Consider the following 18,818-nt stretch of genomic DNA (forward strand, 5'->3'; position numbering starts at 1 on the left):
CAGTCTAGGACCTACAGACCTCCGGCTTCAAGTAATTCATCATTTAGTTTATATATTAGTAGGTTATAAATATCTTATCCAAAATAAGTCATATATTCTCCCTTCCTTAAAGTATATACCCAGAAGAACAGGTGTGCCTCGTCTCCTTCCATATAAACATCAGCGCCTGACCCCGTAAGTTCATTAAAAAAAACAACCCAGTGGTGGGTGGTAAATTCCTTTTGGATTCGGGCTGTTCCTGGAGTTGTTCTTGGAGTGATCGGTGATCATTTAGACAGCAGGGGGGATATTAACCATACTGGGGGCTTGTCTGCGGCTATAAACCAACTACAGATAAAGGTGCTAGTGGCCGGAACACACAGGGGAAGTAGGAACGGGGTTACAGCTAGAGAAGCAGAGCCAAACTGTTAGTTCAGCCAACTTGCCAAAAGGACCGCGGTACGTCACTAGCCCCTTGGAGCTTCAACTTCTTTGTCTGGAAGACAGACACACCTGCTTCACGGAGTAGTTTAAAAAATTACAAGAATAATGTATGTGATCTGTGCTACAGATGGTAACATTCTGAGTTTCGGGAGTTTTAAGGTTTTCTTTTCTAATTCTAAAAGCAATAAATAAATAAATAAATAAATAAATAAATAAATAAATAAACCTCCTAAAAGGTAAGTGGCCATTAGTTGAAGCTATAGTTTCGAACTGGTTGGTACCATGCATGACTACATCTAGTTCACTGTTTCATAGACATTCAAGACCTACAAGGTTAAGCAACCCACCCAGGAGAACAGTGCAGGATGATATATCTAAAAGAAACAAACTAAAATAAACCAAAACAATAACAACAACAACAAAAAAAAAATCCTCAAAATCACCAAGAGTGGCCTTTTAAAATAAAGGTTAATCAACTCGAAGAAGTATATGCTATGAACTCTTAAGTCAGCATGGTTAAAACACAGAGCTCTTCCTCATGTTGGGATGGTAGTTACTCATAGCCCAAAGCTTCCCTTCCTCATAGGAGGTGCTTTGAATGGGAAGAAGAAAAGAGAGATGCTCTTGGTAGATATCCTCTTCCCATTGGTCTTAATTGAGTCACATGACCATTTCTAAACTAACTGCCAGAGAGGGCAAAATCAATGTTTATCATCATGTAGTTAAATGATATACATGTCCTGTTGCCCTGGACCACCTCCATGAGCATGTTGCTGATGTGCACATAAGTAAACGCAGAGTTCCTATTCCTAAGGAAAAAGTAAGGGGTAGCCATTAGGGTAGGCAGGCAATGGACTCTGCTATGCTTGCATAAGCTTCTTAGCATGTGTTACAGGTGATAATGCAGAGGTGACTGGTCACACGAAGAAAGGGGTCTATGATATCCATTGTCTCCACTTGATGTGTTTTCTTTGTAAACGCCAATTTCTTCAAAGTCTGTATTTTCTTACTGTGACTATTTCAGTATGTCTGTCTTTCCCTAAATATAAGGAACTGATAATTCAACTCAAAATAATCCCCACGCAAGAATATCAGATGAAATATGTGCTAATTAGCTATTATAAAATTCCTCCTGTGTGTTGGGACAATTTGTACATGGCCCCAACCAGTTGTTCAACTACATGAAAAAGCAAACAATGGTGTAATGTATGAAAGGATTTAATATTTTTAAAGTGATATTTGTGAAAATGTAATATCATTAAACTCATTATAATATAAAGGAAAGCCATAAAGGAAAGTGTTAGCTAAAAAATTTCTAAATTTTTAGACTTCCAAAAATAAACCCAATAACAGGAGAAGGATACTTAACATGTTAAGACTATTTTAAACGATAAAGGGGCTAGAGAAATGGTTTGGCAGTTAAGAATGCTTAGTGCTCTAACAGAGGCCCTGGGTTCAGGTCTCAGTCTCAGCTCCTAGTTTAGAGAGCTCACAGTCAATTGTAACTCTAACTGTGGGACCTTATGCTTTCTTCTGGCTTCTGAGGGTACCTACACTCATGTGGCATATACATACAGAATCATATAGGAATAAACAGGAATAATAATATTTTTTTTAAAGATAAAGAACTAGGAATAAAATTTCCAACTTGTCTGAGAATCTCTAATTATTTAATATATATAAAGAGCTTTACAAGTCAATAAGAAAATCTGAAAAGTTAAAATGATCAAAGACCACAAATATATAAATCCTATGGTAGAAAAAATTTAAATGGCCAAAGACTTGATTTAAAATGTTCAGTCTTATGCAAAAATGTACATCTAAGTTTATTAAACTGCCAAATCATGCTAATGTTTGGTAAGAGGGAGGGAATGTACTTTCTTTCGTACTGCAAATGGGAATGTGGACTAGCTTGAGATAATACAGTCTGTCATGGTTACCACTCTTAGCTACATCATCATTGTACAATCAGGCTGGAGAGTCTACATACACACACCAAACTTAACTGTAAATTTAATTGACCTGGTTCTGGGCCTGCTACAACTGTGCGGACTAAGGAGACAGAGGAGAAACCTAACCAGGAAAGCATTTCAATTTTAGGCTGTTTAATTTTGCTTTAAAATGGAAATCTTTGATGACCTCTGTGACCCTTTTATAGGACAGTACAACCAAAATGTGTTGAAGCTTTCTATCACCTTCAGATTTAAAATCTTAATGACTTCAAAGGTGAAATGAAACATTGAAAGAGTTTAAAGAAGAACCTTAGGTGCCATAGACTTGAAGAAAGAAGAACAAAAGCTTTTATTGAAGATCTGAGGGCTTTAAACCAGAAAAACAAAACAAGCTTAGAACAAGAGAGCTTTAAGAAGCAGGTTTTCCTGTCTCATCTGTGATTCATGTGTGTGTGTGTGTGTGTGTATGCTTATGCATGTGCATAAGTATGTATATGTGAATATGTTTGTGAGTGTATATATGTAAGTGTGTATGTATGTGTGCATGCATTTGTGTATAAGTATGTATATATGTGCATATGTGTACATGTGTGTATATGCTTGTGTGTGTATAAGTATGTGTGTATGTGTACATATGTTTGTGAATATGTGCATGATGTATGTATGTGCGTATGTATGTGTACATGTATTTGTGTATAAGTATATGTATATGTGCATATGTGTACATGTGTGTTTGTGTGTGAATATGTGATTTGTGTGTGTTTATGCTTGGGCACATGTATAAGTATGTGTGTGTATGTGTGCATGTGTTTGTGAGTGTGTGTCTGTATATATATATATGCATGTGATATGTATGTGTTTATTTATGTATATGTTATGCATATGTGTATATATGTGTATATAAGTATGTGTATGTATATGTGTATAAGTATGTGTATGTATATATGTGCATATGTGATATGTGTATGTGTGTTTATGTGTATGCATATGTACAAGTTCATAGGATGTTTTGCCTGTATGTATGTGTGTATACTACATGTGCACAAGGTGCCTACAGAGACCTGATGACAATATCAGATGCCCTAGAACTGTATTTACAGATGATGGTTCTGAACATTCATGTGGATGCTGAGAATGGAATTTGGGTGTGCTGGAAGAGTAGCCAGGGCTTTTAACTACTGGGCTAGCTCTCCAGCCCCTCAACTGTGATTTCATACTGCCTTCAGGTTATTATTTAACAAATCCAACCACTATAATTCTACACTTGATCTCAGCTAAAAAATGATTACTTAGTTATTAAAATACTAAACTTTTGGATTGCTCACAGAGATTTAGTTTACGCTTCTGATATTAACTTGACTTGATTTTGAATTGATTTGGAGACCAATCATCTCTAGCAGGGTGATTCCAGAAGAGTTTGGCTGAGGTAGGAAGAGCCATCCTAACCCTTAGGACATGGAATGGGGTCCTGGACTCAGTAAATTTTAGGGGAGAGAGCATGCTGAGCAGCAACTTGTCTTCCCCGCTTCCCGGCTGCAGGTGCAATGTGGAAAGCCGCCTCCTCTCACTGCCATACCTTACCACCCATGATGGACAATATCCTCTTATGAATGAACCAAAACACACCCTCCTTTCCTTTCTTAAGTAGTTTTTGTTGGGGATTTGTCACAAGAAAAGCAACAAAACTAAAATGCTACTGAGAAAAGAACTAGCTATAAAGATAATGGTTTTCCTCAGAGTATAAATTTTCCTCAAATAAGGAAATGCAGTAGTAGCTAGCATTTGTTGACTTACTACATGCTGTGAGCTGTTTTACATTCTTGATGTATTAACACATTGTATTTTCCAGTATCCTATGAGGCAAAACCATCATCCTTATTTACAAATGAGCCAATAGAAGATGCACAGAGATGGGGATCACCTCGTCAGGTACACAGTATTATCAGACAGTGCCAGGGCTTGATGTTAGATATTGGTACTCCAGTTACCTCAGTTATCTAAGAAAGAGCCACTGTGTACTATGGAAGAAGACAGTTTGGAAAGTCAAAGGAACTATTGTATACAGTGCTTCCAAACTACTTCACCAGATGAGTCATTTGGGGACAGTTATAAAAGAAAGGTTCCAGAAGCCAGTATCCAGTGGGAAGAGCTAGGTACCATATCAGCTCACCCTGGGATAATAACTATTGATGGTTATTAATGGGATAATAACGACTTGTCCCATGGGCCAAGTGCTGAGCTAGCTGCTCAATATGCCTCACTCTGACCCATCATCACACCAACTCTCTGTGGTTGGGTGACACTCTACTTACATTTCCCAATTTAGAGATGAAGACACAGAGGCTTCGAGGACTCAGGTGATGTGTGCACGGTCATGATGCTAGGTGCTTCCTAAGTCAGAGCCTAGAGAAGAAAGTGATATTTGCTTGCTTGCTGAGTACATGTAAGGCATCTCATGGTCCAGCAATGATGTGACTGATTAGAGCACAGCATCCTCTTCCCCTTACTACAGACTTCTCCTGCTGAAGGCCAGGTGACTCCCTGTGCAGTTGATGTGCAGAAGAGGGTGTGGTCATCCTACACCAAGCTCCTTTCAGAGTTCAATCTCCCCCAAGAAGGTCCCTGATACCTAGGTCTTTCTCAGCCACTCACAACCCAAAAGAATTTGAGATGTTCCAGTCTGTGTGAAAGCAAAACTAGATAAACTAAGGGACGTTCCAGAATGCTTTTTCATCATTATGAATCTGAGGTCTCCCTCTAGGGGTTCTCAATCTCATTAATAAAATAATTTAGGATTGGACTCAGAAGCTCAAGAACAGTTGTATTAGGACTTAAAAGAAAAGCCCAAGCTGTAACACCTCCGCAGCTGCAGAGAAAATAAGAGTGGAAGTCAGACACATGGCAGAAAGTCGGTCACATAGTGGGGCAGGAGGCTTTAGAGAAAGAGTAAGGAAGCTCGAAAGGTAGGGGAGAAAAAGTCTAAAGTGTTGAGCAAAGCATGCTTAGAAAAGAGAAAGAAGAAAGGGAATGTTAGGATGCTGCATCCCGGCAGCCCTAACACCAAGTGAGCTACTTTTCTAAGGTCAGGAAGGCAAGGTGTGATATCTTATTGAAGGACTGGGTATCCCGCCCAGGTCTTTAGCATGATTGAATGTTGCCTGACCCTGCAGAGTTCCCTTTGGGCCAGGTGGCTGAGGCAGTCCAACTGAAATATTATGTTTCTGCCCAACCCAGAGGTTTATTCTTGAGATCAAAAGGAGGTTTGTTTGTTTTGGGTTTTTGGTTTTTACTCTGAGAATGTTATTTAGAAATAGCAAATATTCTGCTCTAGGAACACTGGCTTTTCTTTCTTGCTAATGTGCCATGTTGCTCTATCACTGCCATGAGTTAATGTTTCCCTGGCAGTAAATTAGGGCAAGTATATTTATGTGTGAAGGGAAAATTTCCTGCCTCAGTTTATACTAAGGTGTCAATATGATAAATGCCAGGATAAGAATGCAGAAATGAGACAGATCTCTCTCTCTCTCTCTCTCTCTCTCTCTTTTTCTCTCTCTCCTCTCTCTCTGTTTCTCTGTCTTTCTGTCTTTCTCTATCTCTGACTCTGTCTGTTGGTCTCTATCATACACACACACACACACACACACACACACACACACACACACACACACAAAGACCTAAAGACTTTGGGACATAAAACAGAATTGAGAAAATGGAGAGAAGATATTTCTGTAAGGAAGTCTTTGTGTAAATCTGTGTATCAAATCCTTCCTTCCTTCCCAAAGGGTGGGGTAAGTGACTCTTCTGGAATTTTGCTTGAACCCCCTTCCTAGAGCCTGATGTGTCCCTGTCATGAGAGCCATTGTGCCCATGAGACAGAAGGAGGGTCTGTAGAAACCCTGAAGTGGTTTTAGGTGAAGAAAGCTGCATCTCCCTGGGAAGAATACTACACATTGTGACATGGGTGGGTTATTGCCTGTCAGACAATAGTGATGTGTTCCTGAATTGTGAGGCCAGCTGGGGAAGAGAGAGGACTCAGATGCCAAGTTAGAAGAACTAGACTGAATCAGAACGAGAAAGAGAATGTCCTTTACATTCCAAATCTTAAAAAAAAAAAAAAAATCCCCCTGAAGCTTCAAACAGCCATTTAAGGAAGTGGATGTATAGTGTTTGTTACTTTTGAAACAGGATCTTACTCTAATGCTGGTTGACTGGGAAACCCTTGTGTACCAGGGTGGCTTCGAACTTGCTAAGATCCTTCTGTCTCAGTCTCCTGAGTACTAGTGAGGCAATAGAATATTGTAACAGTAGCATGATAGTATAGAAAATGAGAACTGGAATGCTGCACACAAAATCTGTAAAATTATCAGAAAACAAATGCAAACTATAAAAGCCCAAACCTGTTGGCAAAGAAGAAGCCTGGAAATTCCCAGTCGAGCCATCTGTAGAAGCCATTGGCACAAGCTCAAAGGCACCCCAGGTGACCTGTGATGCATTATAATATTAAGACAGACAGGCCTGGGTGGAGCATTTGGTACTGAGGAGAGTTGAATCTAGAACTACATGCAACAGACACATTTGAGAAGGCTTTCCCATACAAATAACCCAGATAGCCTATGAAATGTAATATAAAAATCCTCATCCCTTATTAGTGACTATCTGGGATACCAACCCCACCTGCCTATCCCAACCCTTGGAAGTGTTTTTCTTAAGAAACAGTCTCTGCTTCTGCTGTTGTCCACCGGCTTTCCTTGAACTCCTTGCTCTGAGATAGAAGAGATCTGATCCCCTTCAGAGGTGCCTACTAATACCCAATTGCCTTCAGTAACATTTGGGTTACAGTGTGAGCCACTTGCCTAGCTACTGAGATTTAAAGGGTGAATTGATATTTGAGTCAAGTGCTACATGGGCACACACACATGCACACACACACACATGCACACACACACGTGTACACACAAACACACACACACACACATACACGTGTACACACAAACACATGCACACACACCAGAGGTCCTATAGGAGGACCTACAACTTGTTCCTGCTGGTAGCTAGAGCCAAGGACATACCAAGCTATTCTGTTCCAGAACTGCAGGCAAGGGTTATCACATGTGTAGAGAGATACCACTGCCATCACCTTTAAGTAGTGGCTCATCTGACATGAATGTCATCTCAGGCAGCTAGGGTAGATGTGCACATGACCCCAGCACACTCTCTCCTCACACTGGCAAGGTGGTGTGGAAGAACAGTTCTATCTCCCATGTTGGAGGACAGAAAGAACAGTTTCACAGACAGCAGGCCCATCTGATACTGCCACTAGAATTGACCATACAAGCCACCAACATCAGAAGGACAAGCTGTTTATCGTTGGGGTATCGGAAAGCTACAGCCACAAAGGGGAGAGAGTTTTGCAAGATGCTTTAAATACCAGGGAACACACTCTGTGAGAGCACCAGGGTCTTTATTAATCAAGGTAAGTGTTTGCAATCGAAAAGCCTGTTTTCATCAATCTTTAACTTAATGTGTCAGGAAACTGGATAGGTGACTTTTTCCTTTGTATTTTTTTTTTTTAACTTTTCATAAAGTCTCAATAAATCAGGTTCCAACTGACTTGCAAATTTCTAGGCCATTCACATATCGCCCCCCACACTCAGCCTTGGCCTCTCTGCCCCTTGCACTTGCGGAAACCACATAAACACATCAACAGATGCAGGTTCCTCTCAAGGACAGGCTGCTGCATTCTTCAGATAACTGAATCTGCTTGAAAAGCCACCATTGTCCTGGCCAGCCATTCATACCACCCAGCTTGACCAAGTCTCCTCCAGAATCGCCCATTTCAGCCCACAGGGGCTTGGAGCCTGCCACCATAGGAGGTAACAGCTCCTATGGGGGTGGGGCAAGGGCAGGGCACTAATTCATCTTGGGAAGTTACTAACTTTGAAGCACATTGAAGGCTGCTTCAGTGTTAACATTTCCGAGGGGAAAGCACAAACACCCAGCTCTCAAGCCATCAAATTTTTCTTTGGAGAGATAACCACTTTTGACTCAGAAGACAAATATTAAATATAAAAATATCCAATCCAAACAGAAAACAGAGCAGCCCTTTGCCATCCACACAATCTTGGTGGTCTCCAGGTGAAAGAAAAATAGCATGTACGTGAAGAGATGGTTTCCCACTTTGTTTTTAAAAAGTTCCTTTTCCTATACCTCTCAAAGGTTAGCTACTTACACAAGCTCATCTGACCAAAGCAAATCCTGCTTATAAGTGCTGAAATACTGAGGAAAGATAAATATAAAATGTGTCATTAGCAAGAAGCCCCCAAACAAAAGAAATCCTCAGTCCTGAATTCAGCGGAGGGAAAACATGCTTAAAGAATTTCAACAAAGAAATGGAAAAATAGTGGCGCTCTTACAGGTTTTGGAAGCTATTTGCTAGTTGGCTGTTCCACGCACCTCTCCCTGCTAAAAAATTACAGCAGAATGCTACAGAGAAAGAGCAAAGTTGGTACTGTGTGTTTGCATTCAAAATGATGGTTCTAGTTGTGAAACCTATCATAAAACCTTAAAAGAGGGGGCTGGAGAGATGGCTCAGTGGTTAAGAACACTGACTGCTCTTCCAGAGGACCTAGGTTCAATTCCCAGTACCCACATGGCAGCTCACAACTGTCTGTTACTCCAAGATCTGACATTCTCCTACAGACATATATGTAGGCAAAAGAGAGATACCCATACAAAAGAAAGAAAAAAAGAAAGGAAGAAAGGAAGGAAGGAAGGAAGAAACCTTGAAAGAGTAAAGTGTCAGGAGCCAGATTTTATGTTTTTCCTACTGCTAAAGTCTCTGTTAGAAACTTCTCTCATGTAATTTGTCTATTTTCAGCCTGTGACTTGAGCCCATTTGATGATAGCTGTATTCAGCCAGCAGCTCTGAGCTGTGTTTCCTCTGTCTTCTGGGGGATCCCTCCAGTGTCAGGTACAAAGGGAAAAGAAAAAAAAGAAGAAGAAGAAAAAGCAGTTTCATCTTTCCGAGACTGCCAGGACCAAAGGGTCATCTGAATTCCCTTCTGCAGTGAATGTGGGAACTGAGTAGTCCCTGTGCTCTCCTTCCCGGTCTGGACCACATAGTTACTCTGTTACCTGTGTTTTCTCAGCTGAATGTATGGCAGGAGACCAAGAAAACAGTCAGTTCCCCAAAGCAGGAAGACCCAAGAGTGTGTGTTGTGTGCAAAAAGGGCCACAGGCGAGAGAAGAGGTTCTGTGCTGGCTTCTCAATTTCTAGCCTCGACACATGATGTCCACCATCTTCCCTTTAAGAGGAACACAGGGACTAGAAGTTAGAGTGTGATAGGAAGACAGACAGGGAGAGGATCCATAACTGGGTAATAAAGAAGGCAAACTTCCAAGGTAGGTGGCTTCTCCCTCTCCAAGATGGCTGGCTGCCTTGCACCCTCCTACCCCGAGGAGGCCTGCAGCTTGTAATAAAGGTCTGGTGAGCTTCTTTTCCCCTATCAGCAGGATACCCCCACCCCCACTCACCTTGGACTAGCAGATTTTATAGCCATCCAGATCAGGATATGTTTACTCAATAGTTGTGGGCCAATTGGCCATCCTGTCTTTGTTCAAATTGACTGAGGGAATTAGAGGAGGGAAAACCTGAGCCTAATCCCCCCAGCTACGTCCCTCCCTAGCTACCATTTTTACCCTTCAGCTCCTCCATTTTCTTTCCTAACCCAACTAATTGATTTGCAAACTATCCTGCCCAGCTCTCTGGAATCTTCCATAGGTTTGTTATCGCTCCTGACTTTCAGTCTCCCCGGATGAGATTCTCCATTTTCCATGTCTCATCCAGAGCTGTCAAGTCTCACTGTAGAAAAATCAAATTTGTACAAATGTTTGTGTCTAGGAACTGTCTTATCTCAGTAATCTCCCAGGATATCCAGGATGTCCTAAGGTCTCCCTCTGCTAATTGTCTGAACGAGTTGCTGCATCCATTCACTTATTGCCCTGATACTTTTTTCTTTTCAGGTTCAGTTCCCATTGCCAAGGCCCCATTCATTTCTTCACTTTCTCTGTGTTGATTTCATCCTGTTCTCTTTTCCACTCAATCCTGAAGTCATTCAATTATTCCAAAGGTTTTGGTGGCTTCTCATTAGCTACTTGATTGAGAAGCAAACATCTCCACCTGGCAAAAAGCCATCCGTAATAAGCCTTATCCCTTACTATTCTTTAGTCAACCTGGGAAGACCTGCAAGTTTTCACACTTCTGCTCAATGCCCCAATCCTCCCGTTCTAGTTACCTGTTAATACTCAGCCATTTTTCTAGGCTTTCCTCAAAGCCTTCTCCCCTCACTGGCCAGCAATCTTTCCTTCTATAAGACTCTACAGTAAGTTATTTGGCTCACTGGGAAGGGACTAATCCCATTCTGCCTTGGATCGTTTACTCATGTACTTATCTTTATTGGAGGCATCTTGAAGAGCCTTATTTTTAGCTCTGTTTCCCCACAGGGTTTGTAAAGTGCCTTCCATAATATAGGAGCTGAATAAATATTTATAGAGGAAAGAGAAAGAGAGAGAAACAGAGACAGAGAGAAGAAAAGAAAAAGATAGAAAGAAAGAAAGAAAGAAAGAAAGAAAGAAAGAAAGAAAGAAAGAAAGAAAGAAAGAAAGAAAGAAAGGGAAGGAAGGAAGGAAAGGAAGGAAGGAAAGGAAGGAAGGAAGGAAGGAAGGAAGGAAGGAAAGAAGGAAGGAAAAAGCAGTTGGACTCAAGCATTTTTATTTTCTTTCATACTATTCCTTATTGGTGGGTTAATTAGTGTGGTACTTGCATGAACACACACATACACAAGGGGGGAGAAGGAGAGAGAGAGAGAGAGAGAGAGAGAGAGAGAGAGAGAGAGAGAGAGAGAGAGAGTTCTCTAATAAGAGAATTCTTAACTTGAAGTTCTCTAAGCTCATAGTCTTACTGAAACCCTATATAATTTCCACTGATTGGTAAATCAATTTTGAAAAATACTGACAAGCCTGGTTTGTCACTTCCACAAGAAAAGTCTCCTCCAAATAAGATGGTTCCAGGAACAGCCAATCACAGCTCTGTCACCATTATGGCCGACCGCATATAATTGTATTTAGTGCACAAAGGTCTGGAAGTGAGGCCGTGATCTCAGAGCTGTCTGACACCTACCCTCTAGAATTTTTATGTGCACATATTTAAATTGCATATTGTTTCCCCCAAAGTCGAAATGAATTCCACAGAGTCCTCCTTTCAAAGTCATATAGGGTCTGATGAGAAATGACGACAGGATCAGGGACTGCTATTATTTACTTTTTAATTTAATTTCCTGACTCAGTCTCACCTCTCCCCACTCATGTATATGGCCCAAAGGTATTCCAAAAATGCTGTTTCTTTTATTTACTAGCTTATTTATTTGGTAGCTCTTATCAAATGGCATAGTCAAGCCATATCACTTTGCTACAAAAAGTAGATGTAGCTAGCTGTGCTCTGTCCTCTGTTAAACCACTCTGCAACTAACCCAGCAAAGGACACCTTTAAATCCTGAAAACTAAAGTAACAATTAAAGTATGCTAAGAAGTTCGTAGGATGAGCAACGCTATATCAACGAGCTTTGATGTGTATATTATGTGCATATATATTACAATATATCCCCCTGCCAACACTCCTCTGTAAGAGCAGGAAGGTCTCACCATTGTGGTGCATTTGGAGGCTAAGGAAGAAGAATCTAGTTTGAAAAGGAGGTGGGGCAAGTTACAGGTTAGCCTAAGCTATGTTGTAAGACTGTTTTAAACACCCAAAAGAAGGCTTGGTGCTCAGTTAGCGAAGTGCTTGCCTAGCACGCACAGAGTCCTAGGTTTGATCCCCATCACTATATAAGATCCAGTGTGATGGTGAATGCCTATAATCTCAGTACTTAGGAGGTAGAGGCAAGAAGATTAGAAGTTGAAGGCCATCCTCAGCTACATGGAGAGTTTGAGATCAGCTTGGGCTACATGACACTCTGTGTCAACATAGATAAATAAAAATAACCCAACCAAAAGAAACCAGGTAATGTAAGACTCTCTTTCTCTCTCTCAGAGTCTCTTAAGAGAGTCTCTTAACTCCATGGTTTCTGGTCATTGCATTTAAAATGGGGCAGGCCCATAACTAACTTATACTGTAAAATACTTTAATAGCAAATGTTTCTGTTCATGATTTTGTGTGATCGTTATATCCCTTTCTACTTGGGTATCATATCCTATTTAACAGGACCAAGTCCCAATGCATTTGTCACTCAGCACCCGGGTGGGGGCATCAAGATGATAGGCTGAAGTCCAAGCAATAGCATCATTACCTTTCCATTGCTATAACAATCTCTAAAGGGGTCGTGTGGACCATTAATCCCAAAACCTACCTAGAAATGAGAGAACAAAGGCACACATTATCCCTAAGCTCAAATAAGTAGAATAGAATAGAGGTGAGAACCAAGTTGCAAAGGTTTGAACCTAAAATGCAACTGCCCCAGGCTTCTGTGTGGAATGCTTGTCCCCAGCTGGTAGCATTCCTTGGGAAGGTTCTGGAAACTCTAGGAGGTAGCACCTATTAGACTACTGTGGTCAGGCTTTCAGAGGTAAATCTGGTCCCTGTTTGGAGCCTCATGCTATGTATGCTTCCTAGTTTACTGGGGGTGAGTAGTCTCATACTCCTTCTGCTTCATAGACTCAGTTTACCCTGGTATTCTGTTCTCCTTTGTCTTTAGCTCTTACACCATTTGCCACTTAACATAACAACTGCCTAACTACATCACTCCCTCCCTCTCAACACATACCCTGGGGTGGATTGAATAGGTTTGGCTCCATAGACTCATGTGTTTGAGTGATTGCTCCCATAGGGATTGGAACTATTAGGTGATATGACTTTGTTGGAGTATTTGTGGCCTTGTTGGAAGAAGTGTATCACAGCAGGGGTGGGTTTTGAGGTCTCCTATGCTCAAGCTCTGCCAGGCGTGGAATCCAGTCTCCTCCTTGCTGCCTGTGGATCAAGATGTAGAACTCTCAGCTCCAGCAGCACCATAGATAGCTACCTGCCTGCATGCTGCTATGTTTCCTATGGGACTATTAAAAAAAAAGAATGGTAGTTCCCAGGCTACAGCCAGCTACTCTCTGCCCTGGTGGCTATCTCACCTCCTCTGCCTCAAGGCTAGCCCCAGCAGTGACTGATGGAGGTCTTCCCAGCTCTGGTTCACTTGTCTCAGAGCCACTAGTTCCTTCTCAGCCATCTACTCCCTGTGGTCGGCAGTCCCAAATTCCAGTAACCCAGTAAATCAAAACTCTAGAAGCTTATAATTAACTAGTCAGATTTATATATGAGTGAATTCTCAATTCACATGAAGCCCACACAATAATTTCAGGGCCAATTGATAATGATATAAGCTGCCCACCTAGATTAGACAAGTTATCCCAGTTATTCTATCCTCTTTATTCTATATTCATATCTACCTGTAGCTATTGAAAGTCACATGGAATCTGGATCATCTTCCTCTTGCTCCATCTTCCTTCCTGTCTTTCTCTGACCCTGTCTCTGAAACTCTTTGTTCCACCTCCCTTTTCCCTGTGCAATCACAGGCTTCTTGTAATAATATTTAAAGTGATTGGACAGGGAAAATTCTGCTATATTTCCCACCTTGATAATAGACTTAACTTCTGAAACTGAAAACCAGGCCCAGTTAAGTATTTTCCTTTAGAAGAGTCACCTTGCTCATCATTTCCATTCACAGCAACAAAACCCAAACTAAGACACAGCCACACCTGCATGCTTGACCCAATGTAGGACCCCCATACTTCTGTGCCCTGGCAACTGCTAGTTAGTTCATTTCCCCACCTCTCTTTTTCCAGCTAGATATCATTCACTCTGAAGGATTCAAGCTGTGTCTTCATAGATACTTGCTATCCTCACAGCTCTAACAGTGCCATTATTCCATGTCTTCCTAAGTCCACGCAGTCCTTTGCACAATTCATTCACATAGCTTGTCTACACCTTCTGTGCCATAAAGCAGGATGCAGGTGATTAAGGATCTCCTCTAGGTCCTTAATGACCTAGAGCTGATTAATGTGGCAGCTGCGCACAGGGGTTCTCATTAGTCATGGTGACTCAGATAAGGTATCTGAAGTAGAACACAGTTGGCCAATTGCCGTGCTGAGGAATTCTGCACAGTAACCCTCCTCCCCCTTAGTAACATGTGTCCTCTGTCATTTTTACTTTGCTTCCTGGTATCCTCTTGTAATCAGCCCCACTCCTTACTTTGGTAGGATACTCTCAGCTGTACAATCCAATCATTTATAACATTAGCATTTTTTTACAATCTATTATTATTTAAGATGTCTTTAATGCCACCTTGGTAAACAGGCTTTCTTTTCACTTGTAAGACTGAAAGTCAAGACATTGATTTGTCACCCTGACTTGACATTTTCCTTGAAAATACTCAGCAGACTACGATGTATTGGGTAACCATAACAAAAATTCTAGCTGTATCATATTTGAGACCGAATACTTTCAGAAAGTACTTTCTGGAAAAGAGTTCACAAAATGGAAATTCTTGAGCCTTTGATAAACTTCTTTAAAGATTGGTAATGGCTTTCTCCATCTGTCCTGGAGAAAATGCTTATGAACATGTTATATATCGTGGTACTTTTCAAAGGGATGAATACACATTTTTGTCTCCTACCGCTCTGACTTCATCATCTCCATCTCTGCTGAGTCCACTGATTTATGGGAATGACCACCATCTCAGCACCTATAAACAGGCTCCTAACATTGAACACACTGTGTATACTGAGTGTCAGAGCCTCCACATCAAGATGATGCCTGTAGAAGCTGCTCCCATTGAGTGTGCTTCTGCCACCCCAATGCCATTTTCTCAGTGCTTACAAGTGGCCACTTAGGTTGCAAGAAACATAGCCCTGGCCAGCAATTGGCTTTGTCCCATGTCTCCAGAGGTTTGATTCCCATTCTCCTCTGTGCTCAGCCTGGTAACTGCCATCCCATCAAGAACCAGGTAAATCTCTCTCTCTCTCTCTCTCTCTCTCTCTCTCTCTCTCTCTCTCTCTCTCTCTCTCTCTCTCTCTCTCTGTGTGTGTGTGTGTGTGTGTGTGATGTGTATGTACAGGCAGACATGCATGTGCACATGTCTGTCTGTCTATCTGGCAAATTCTTTACCTATTAATACAATCTCAGGATTTTCTCCTATATGTTGAATTATAGTAAAACACCAGTGGATTTTTGATACTGTACTGGAGTTGCATCAGGGCCCCTTGGTCATGATGCTTAACATGTTATTGTTTAATTTTTTTTTTCTTTAGAAGTTATTCACTAATGTTGATGAGAGATGAGGTTCTATTGTTTCTTCTTTTATTTTTTGGAAATATTTTCATTTACATTAAGTCAGAAAGTTGTCTTTTCAAGAAAACTACACATTACTCTAAGTTCTCAAAGGTACTGACATAAGGTAGATTTTTAACATACTTATTATCATACTGTTAGTGTTGTAAGAACTATTCTCATGTCAATTGATTTGTTTTCTGTACGTTATTTCAGATGGATAGATTTTATGTATGTTGGGGTACATTGTGTGAAGGTGTGTCTCTGTATATTCAATTGTTAATTCTGCATGACACAGAACTAAACACTGGCAAGATCTTGGTATTGTTCTTTCTATGGTCTGCCACTGGTCTCATATTTTATAGGTATTCATTCTTGCTCACCTGCCTAAGGCAATCTAGAATTGTACGTAATTGGCTGCAATAAAGATCTGATGGCCAATAGCTGGGCAGGAAATAGAGGGCAGATCTTTTCGGCAGAGAGGAATACTGGGAGAAGAAATGAGACACAGGAGATTCAGTCAGTAGATACAAAGGTGAGCAGATGGACCAGAGTGGAGTAGAGAGGCAGACCTGGCCATGTGGTAGGACATAGTGTCAGGACTAAGTCAGGTTAGAGTAGTCATGATACTGCCCAGCGAAAGAAGTAAACTTTACAATCTTAATAAACCTCTGTGTCATTATTAATATCATTGGTGGGTTCAATAGATAGATGATGGATAGAAGATAGATAATAGATAGATAGATAGATAGATAGATAGATAGATAGATAGATAGATAGATGTAATTTCTTTTATGGGGCTGGGATGTTAACCAGCTTTGTACTTTGTTAGCCAGGTGTTCTACCACTGAGCTACATCTCCATCCCCCATCCTCTTAAAAAAAAAATCAGTCTCCTGCGAGTTTGTTAATTTTATTACTACTTAAAATGCTCAACCATTGCCTTTAGTGATAGTCTCTATTGTTTGCTTATTTTCTAGGCTGTAGAATTTTGCCCCACTGTAATTTCTACTTTTGTTTGGCTTTTATTACTTCCTTCTGCTTTTAAATGTTCTCTTTAGGAAATAACAAATAAATGAAGAAGAAAGGAAAGAGATGTTCAATCATGTCAAATCAGCACAAAAGTAAACAAACAAACAAAAAGAAATTTGTTCAAATTGACATATAACAGATCATTTATGACCTTTGAAATGCATTTATTATACAAAGACGGTATCAGGCAGACTGAGTTAAACTAATAGAATTTGTTATGGTTTTTAACTATTCAATATAAAACTCAGTTCCTTTTAGAAATGTTTGAGAATTACTACTCTTAACACTATACATACATGCACGTGCATACACACACACACACACACACACACACACAGAGAGAGAGAGAGAGAGAGAGAGAGAGAGAGAGAGAGAATTTAAAAACCTATCTCCCATTAGAGTTGTGAAAAAAACCAGGAGGTCACTTTTCCAAGAAACAAGGTGCAAACTCATAAGCTAGGCTCACCAACCAGACATTTAACTAATGAGAGGTGACACAATTTTTCTCTGGCAGCAATAGGTTACGGAAACACTAAGTTTCTGAGGGCATAAATTTCTAGGCTCAAAATTGAGGATTTTATAAATAATACACATGTAATACATACACACATATATACATATATATGTATATATAAGTATATATAAGTATATATACATATATATTGTGTATAAAATTCTAGGTGAAATCATATGATATCTACATACTTGCTAAAATCTGTAAATTCTAGAGTTTTCAAGTGTTTTCAATCAACAGCTCTGTCTCGTGAAGAATCACTTGCAACTTATGGTGTTGGTTATTGTTCTGTTACTGTAAATAGACGCCATGACTAAAGCATTTAACTAGGGTCTTACTTATGTGGTGGGGAGCATGGTGGCATGCAGACAAGCTCTGGAGATCTACATCCTAATCTATAGGTAGAGAAAGAGATTAAGACAAAGATAGGGAGGGAAAGAGGAAGGAAGGGAGAGAGAGAGGGAGAGAGAGACAGAGAGGGGGAGAGAGAGAGAAAGAGACAGAGAGAGGGAGGGAAGGAGGGGGGAGGGAGGGAGGGAGGGAGGGAGGGAGGGAGAGAGAGAGAGAGAGAGAGAGAGAGAGAGAGAGAGAGAGAGAACACGAGCCTAGCCCTGGCATGAGCTTTTGAAACCTCATAGCCCAGCCTGCAATGACACACTTCCTCCACCCAGGCTATTTCTCCCAATCCTTCTAATCATTTCAAATAGTATCACCCCCTACTGACTAAGCATTCAAATATATGGCCTGTGAGGGGCCATTCTTATTTAAACTACCACAACTATGCAGCCCCCAATCCACATATCTTGCTTTTGTTGAGATTTTGTGAACTGCCTAACAATATACTCAATTCATTTTCTACTAAAAGAAAACAACCTTAACTCTGTTGCTTACAAACAGATATCATAAATCAAACTTCAATCTCCACAATGCTAACACTGGATGACTTTGACCAGTATCAGTTTTATACTCAGACATGGCCTAGTGTAGGTAGCCTGTGTTCCCAAGGATAGCCCATGCACAAGGATAGCCGTGTACATAATGGGAGGATTCAGTGGGTTTTAAGAGAAAAGCATGAGTTTGGGAGGAAAAAGCAATGGAGGGAGTATAAAAGGCCCTGGAAGGAAAGAATGTGGGAGTGGATTTGATAAAAGCACATTGTATTTGTGTATGAAATTCTCTAACAATAAATAAGTAAAATAAAACATCTTTTCCCTTAAATTTCATCAAATTGTATTTAAAACACGTGGTCTCCACATTAGCAGTTATTATTTAGTAAGACACCATACACAGTATCTTCTGTGTAGCTGGTGCTGAATAAGTCAGGTCTAGGGAAATACAAAATTACATAAAGCCATAAGACAGAAGACGAGGTCTCATTTAAAGTTGTTTAAATCCTTGTGTCATGGGCCATATTGTTAATGAGAAACTTTGCTGTGAAGGCACACAGTTTAGCCTTGACCTGGAGGGTTTTAAGTCAAGCAGGCATGGCACTAACTCCAGAGGAAGCAGGGGTTAGTACACATTTTTTTTTT

This window comes from Mastomys coucha, unplaced genomic scaffold (genome assembly GCF_008632895.1).
Source record: "Mastomys coucha isolate ucsf_1 unplaced genomic scaffold, UCSF_Mcou_1 pScaffold8, whole genome shotgun sequence".
In the NCBI taxonomy this organism is placed as follows: Eukaryota; Metazoa; Chordata; class Mammalia; order Rodentia; family Muridae; genus Mastomys; species Mastomys coucha.